Source organism: Myotis daubentonii, chromosome 16 (assembly GCF_963259705.1).
Source record: "Myotis daubentonii chromosome 16, mMyoDau2.1, whole genome shotgun sequence".
Lineage (NCBI taxonomy): Eukaryota > Metazoa > Chordata > Mammalia > Chiroptera > Vespertilionidae > Myotis > Myotis daubentonii.
In genome coordinates, this window is record NC_081855.1 from 54,234,334 (window position 1) to 54,240,333 (window position 6,000).

Genomic DNA, 6,000 nt, shown 5'->3' on the forward strand with positions numbered 1-6,000 from the left:
CACTCTTATTTACTATTTTATTTTTAAACTCTAGGGCTTTACGTTAGAGAAAATCATGAAAAACCAACAATTGTTGGAGGATTCTGGAGAAGTCCTGACGGCCTGCAGGCACCAAAGAGAGGCTCCTCGGATCCGGTTCCTCTGTGGTCCTTTCAGAATAACTCAGCAAACGACTCAAACATCAGTAAACTCACCAAGACAAGAAAAAAAGAGAGAGGATTTACTGTCCAGTAACTTTCAAGAGCTGATTTCTTATGCATTTCCACTTTCTTCTGTTGCTCTCAGCAGAGCCAAACGCCAGGAGGCTCTAGAGTGTCGATGTCAGGCCAATGAGAAAGGTTTCCAAGTTCAAGGGAGGGGTCTCCAGGCCGCTGCCTTCTGGTTTTCAGCATTTGGTTCTCTGACCAGATCATCCACCTCACCCATCACCCATTTCTGAGCTTTCCTGAGAAGGCGTTTCCTGCTGTGTCTCAGCGAAGCCAGTCTTCTCTTGCCCCCAAAATGCACAGAGGGAGAGCGTGGGTGCAGCCGTATCATGAAGGAAGCGTTGGCGTGCCCCTGTCAACCACAGTCCACGTCTTCCCCCACGGCTTCTGGTCCCCCCAGAATCGAGGATGACTACTTCTGGCAACCTCCAATCTGGTTGTTAAGTTGAACAATAAAAAAGACGAATAACCCAATAAACAAACTAGGCGAGATATTTGAACCAACATTTCACAAGGAAAGATACAGATGGATAATAAGCAACGGAACACCATTAATCAAAAGAAAATGCAAATTAAAACCCTGATGAGACACCACCATGCACCCACGAGACGGCTAAAATTCCAAAGACTGACACCACCAAACGGCGGCAAAGCTGTGGAGCAACCGGAACTCACACAGTGCCGGGGGGGGAGAGTAAAATGCTACAAACGCGTGGGAAAAGGTCAGGCAGTTTCTCACGAAGTTAAATATCTACACGCCCATACATCCAAGAGAACTGAAAACAGGTTGACAAAAAGATATGAATAAGAATGTTCATTGCAGCCCACGCTGGAAAGAGCTTAGCGGTTCACCAGCAGAGTACCGTGCGATGTCATTTATCCACACGATGGTCCACAGCTCAGTGACGGAAAGTCAAGAACCACTGGAACATGCCACAACATGGATGTCTCAAAAATGACCACGTCTTTGGCCCTGTTACATCCTGCTCCATTCATCCAGCCCTCCAAGAGCAGGACTGGGTCACCCAGTGTTTGGAGTTGAAGAGGATAAAGCGGTGACGGAAACCCGCACGGTATTGATCTTATGAGACAAAGTCCCTGGGCTTCTGCCCCCCAGGCCCTCCAGCCTCAGCCTCAGCCACTCCCCTAAAACTCTCTGGCCGTGGTCCTGTGGTCATGACTGTTCCTTCGAGAATTCAGCATGCGGGAGCCCGTGCACTCTGTGTATGTGTGTATATATAATTTACTGTTTCACCCAATCATTTTTAAGCATACAATTCAGTGGCATCCATTGCATTTACCATGTTGTGCAACTATCACTGCTGTTTCTAAAACCGTTTCATTACGCCAAACAGAAACTCTACCCATTAAGCAATAATGCCCCGTTCCCTTCTCTTCCTGGCCCCTGGTAACCGCAAATCTACTATCTGTCTCGATGGATGTCTGTTGTAGCTCTTTCACATAAGTGGACCCATGTAATAGCTGTCCTTTTGTGACTGGTTTATTTCACTGAACATAGGGTTCTCAAGGTCCATCCACATGGTAGCATGTACTAGAACCTCATTCCTTTTTTATGGCTGAATGATATTCCACTTGCATCTATAGACTGCATTTTTATTGATTTTTTACAGACAGGAATGGAGAGGGATAGAGTTAGAAATACCTATGAGAGAGAAACACCGATCAGCTGCCTCCTGCACACTCCCTACTGGGGATGTGCCCACAACCAAGGTACATGCCCTTGACCGGAAACAAACCTGGGACCCTTGAGTCTGCAGGCCGACGCTCTATCCACTGAGCCAAACCGGTCAGGGCTATGCATTCATGTCTTGATGGACACTTGGTTGCTTTCCACCGCATAGCTATTGTGAATAATGCTGCAACAGACGGTGGCATTCAAGGACCTGTTGGAATTCTTACTTTCAGATTTTTGGGGTATATTCCCAGGAGTGGAATCATTGGATTATATCATAATTCTCTGTTTAGCTTTTTAAAAAATATATTTTATTGATTTTTTACAGAGAGGAGGGGAGAGGGATAGAGAGTTAGAAACATCGACGAGAGAGAGACATCGATCAGCTGCCTCCTGTACACCCCCCACTGAGGATGTGCCCGAAACCAAGGTACATGCCCTTGACCAGAATCGAACCCGGAACCCTTCAGTCCGCAGGCCGATGCTCTATCCACTGAGCCAAACCAGTCAGGGCTGTTTAGCTTTTTGAGGAATCATCAAACTGGTCTCCACAGCAACTTTAAATTTGCAGCAACAATGGATGAGGGTTCTAATGCCTCACATCCCCTGGATACCTGCTATTTTCTGTCTTTTTTTTTTTTTTTTAATGCATGTGCTTTTGTATATATAATGTTCCCTTCCCCCCAGCATCTCTGTGAAGCCATTCCTGACCCCATCCAAGTGTGGTTCTCCTCTCCCGCCCTCTCCACAGCCACACATCTTGAGCTCCCAGGTAAATTTCTGATGATCTCTGTCTCCAGTACCTGGCACAGGCCCATGTTCAAAATGCTCAGTAACCTGTGGTGTGCAGGGGGCGGAAAGAATCGGTACCCCGCTCTGGCTCAGAGTGAGCTGATGTCCCTCTCCCACACTCGCCTCCACCCCTGCAGGAATGTACAGGCAGGGAGCATGGGCGGGGAGGAGAGTTCTAGGCACAGGGGAGTTGAGAGAAAGCCGTGGGGCATCTCTGGATGTCTTCGCTCACCTTTGGAGAGGCACCTGCTTCGGAGGCCCCTTGAATTCTGGAGAAAAAGAGACGCCAGGGAATGTGGGGATGGGCCGCTCGGTAGACAGGCGTGAACAGTGGGGTGTCAGGATCAGACTGGGCTGCAGGAAAGTGACAGAGCCCCACGAGAACAGTGGCTGGAATCCATCAAAGCCTAGAGGAAGCCGTCTCCACTAACTTCCCAGGGCCTCTGGCTCCCTGCAGTTCACCAGGCCACCACCCCAGGGGGTGGTCCTCCCTGTCTGACCCCAACCGGCAGCTGGAGTTCCAGCAACAGGGTGGAGGAAGGATTGAAGGAGAAAGGAGTTTGGGGGAGGGACTTGGAGCTGCCCCATGAGACTTGCATGGATCCTCTTGGCCAGAACCTGGTCACATGGCCACACCTAAATGCTAGAGTGGCTGAGACAAGTGGTCCGGGTAGCCACAGAGAGGCTAAAAGGTGAGCATCCCACTACTACCGAGCAAGAGAAGAGGAAGAAGAGGAGAGGAGGTGGCAGCCAGGCTGTCTGCTATGGAAGGGCCAACGAAGAGAAACATGAATTGACTAAGTGCCATACTTCCTGCATTGTGCTTGATATATATATATGTTTTAAATATATTTCTTTATTGATTTCAGAGAGGAAGGAAGAGGGAGAGAGAGAGATAGAAACATCAATGATGAGAGAGAACCATTGACCAGCTGCCTCCTGCACGCCCCGCCCCCAACTGGGGATCGATCCCACAACCCAGCATGTGCCCTTGGCTGGAATCGAACCCGGGACCCTTGAGTCTGCAGGCCGACACTCTATCCACTGAGCCAAACCGGCTAGGGCTTGATATATTTTTTAAAAATATATTTTATTGATTCTTCACAGAGAGGAAGGGAGAGGGATAGAGAGTTAGAAACATCAATGAGAGAGAAACATCTATCAGCTGCCTCCTGCACACCTCTCACCGGGGATGTGCCCACAACCAAGGTACATGCCCTGGACCGGAATCGAACCCAGGACCTTTCAGTCCGCAGGCTGACGTTCTATCTATCCACTGAGCCAAACTGGCCAGGGCTGTGCTTGATTACTTTAAAAAATATGTATTTTATTGATTTCAGAGAGGGAGAGAGAGGTAGAAACATCAATGCTGAGAGAGAATCATTGATCAGCTGCCTCCTGCAGGCCCCCCACTGGGGATCAAGCCCGAAATCCGGGCATGTGCCCTTGACTGGAATCGAACTCAGGACCCTTCAGTCCGCAGGCCAACACTCTATCCACTGAGCCAAACCAGCTAGGGCTGTGCTTGATATTTTAATGTGTTAGTCACTTCTCCAAACCCTCAGAGGCAGATGGACCTTGTATCACATCATAATGATGAGGAAACGGGTTATACAACAAGTGGGGTCCAGAGCTAGGAATCTGATCTTTGCCATGGTCCCTCCCCCACCCCAATTTATATGTTGAAGGAAAACTTTGAAGCATTCCCCAAGGAACTGAAACGGAAAAGACAGCTGTGTTCTTTCTTGGATAGGAAGACTCAACATAGTAAAGATGTCGGCTCTTCGGAAGGTGGCTCATACATTTAACATGATCAGCTGTGTGGGGTTTTGAGTCTGAGGACTGGTCAGGAAAGGTTTCTCGGAGGATGTGGGCTTGTAGAATCAGTCTCATGTCAGGGTGGGGATCAGCAGACAAGCAGAGAGGAAGCGAGACCTTGGCCTCAGATCAGAATGGCAAACGCCAGAGACACCAGGAGGGACTTAGGGGGCCAAGGAGTTCGAGACTTGGCTCAGGCTCAGAGCGCCTGGCCTGCCCAGGTCCGGATCGGGCCCAGTCCCACTGCACTTCACAGTACACAATCACGTCTGCTCCTCAGCCAACTCGGGGACATCGGCTTGTTTTTCAACAGCTGAACCAAGCGAGCAGAGGTGAAGGGCCCTGCCCAAGGTCACGCAGCCTGGAAGAAAGCCCTGGGTCCCATGACTCCCATCTCGAGCTCTTTCCCCTATGTCACCACTCCTGAGGGTCAGGAGTCTGCCCTTTGCCCTCTAGACAACCTGGCGCTCGGCAAGGTTTCTCAGCAGAAGAGGGAAGGCGTGACAGGGCAGTTTGGGGGCAATCAGGATAGGCAGGAGGCAGCAACAGGGTGGAGGACGAGGGGTCTGGACGAGGACGGCCAGAGAGGCAAGTCCCTGCAGCAGTGTCCTGGACACACCGGCCCCAGCCCCGGCTGGCCCCGGTTTGCCTCGCCGGCCTCTCCGGAGTCTCCTCTGCTGCTCCCTCTTCTTCCCTCACCCCATCCTCAGGGCCTCGGGCTGGACCCCACATTCCTCCCCCTCCCCTCACGGAGAGTGGAGTGTGAGGTCTTGCCTGGGGCCGTAGCTTATGGGCCACATATTGCATGATTCCATTGATATGAAATGTTCAGATCAGGCAAATCCATAGAGACAGGAAGTAGACTGGTGGTTCTGGGGCCGGTGGTGGTTGGGGGAAGTGGGAAGTGACTGAGCCTGTGTTTTTGTTTTTGGAGATCACGAAAATGTTCCCAAATTGCGTAGCTGGTGTGGCTCAGTGGTTGAGCACCAATCCATGACCCAGGGGGTCACGTTTCTATTCCAGTCAGGGCACATGCCTGGGTTTTGGGCTTGATCCCCAGTAGGGGGCGTGCAGGAGGCAGCCGATCAATTATTCTTTCTCATCATTGATGTTTCTTTCTCTCTCTCCCTCTTCCTTCTCTCTGAAATAAATGTTCCAAAATTGATTGCATAACCGTGACTAATGCTAAACACCATCGAATGGTATACTTTAAAGGGTGACTTGGTGACAAGTGAATTGTATCTCAATAAAGCCATCCTTAAAATGGCCCCAAACCCCAAGCCCCCAGGGCTTCCCACTTCCAGGTCCTTCCTGAGGCGTACAGGGCCCCGCTTCGTCAGCTTCTACCCCTGCCTGAGCCAGCTCCTCCTTGGACCCCGATCTCTCTCTCTCCCCCTCTCTACATGCAGGTCTTTCTGGAACTTGCAGCACCTCCTGCCCTGCATGCGTCCCTCCCTCTCCACGGAGCGACCATCCTGTTCAGTGGTTAGC